General features: G+C 39.0%; 1 pseudogene; it reads left to right on the forward strand.

Moving 5' to 3' along the window:
• Positions 1 to 211: 211 nt before the first annotated feature.
• LOC111765738 (U6 spliceosomal RNA) lies at positions 212 to 311 on the forward strand (annotated as a pseudogene).
• The last annotated feature ends 721 nt before the right edge of the window (positions 312 to 1,032 follow it).

Consider the following 1,032-nt stretch of genomic DNA (forward strand, 5'->3'; position numbering starts at 1 on the left):
GAGCTCTTAATAACTCTTTGTTGGTTCGAATTCCATGGGAACCTCAGCTGCTTTTGGCTTCCCATGGGGTGTTGGGGAGACCCTCCCGCTCCTTATCCGTGTTAGGCTGAGATGGTTGCATCTTCCATTTTGCCCTGATAAGTCCTACCTTCATGACTGGACCACACTGACTGCCTAAGTCCAGTTTGATTCAAACGCTAAGTGGAGTGGAACAATATACTGAATATACTAAAAGTGGAACAATACAGAGAAGAGTAACATGACCCCCAAGCAAGGATATCACACAAGTTCATGAAGCATTCCATATATTTCTAGAATAAGTATATTTTAAAAAAATAACCACAGGGCTGTACTACACAAACAGTGAACCCTAGTGTAAATGATAAACATAGTTAACAATGCAGTTATGAAAATATTCTCTCATCAGTGGTAACAAAGTTACTCTACTAATGCAAAATGTTGAAAATTAGAGGCAGGTATGTGGGAAATCTGTATTTTCTGCATTATTTTCTGTAAGCCTACAACGTCTCTAGTAAAATAAATATTAAAAAAACAAAACACTGATTTCAAAGTGGTATTGAGAGCCTTGAAATGCTCTTGCAATGACTCAGACCAGCACAGAGGAGGATGCCAAAGGCAGTGAACTGAGCACTACTTTGCAAATAAATTGACCAATTAATGAACCTCACAGGCTTTCTCTTGAAAGCAAAAGCAAAAAGTCCCCAAAGTCCCAAGTGCTTTGGCATTTGAAGCTTCTTTTTTCAAATCCAAAGCTGCCTGTCACTAACCCCAACCAGTTCCTCTGCCCCTTCTCTCAAATATTCCATTTAAACCAGACCATTAGCTATTTTGCTATTAGCTTGCATGTTCCTTACTCTCTACTTTTTCCTCACACTAAAACCTCATGAATGGATTTCTCACTGTCACTGAGAAAATCCTACCCATCATTCAAGGTCAAATTCAAATGTCAACTTCTCGGTGTCAGCAGCTAGAAATGTTTACCTTCTCTTCTTTGCTTTTATTCATTCATTC

This window comes from Dasypus novemcinctus, chromosome 16 (assembly GCF_030445035.2).
Source record: "Dasypus novemcinctus isolate mDasNov1 chromosome 16, mDasNov1.1.hap2, whole genome shotgun sequence".
Lineage (NCBI taxonomy): Eukaryota > Metazoa > Chordata > Mammalia > Cingulata > Dasypodidae > Dasypus > Dasypus novemcinctus.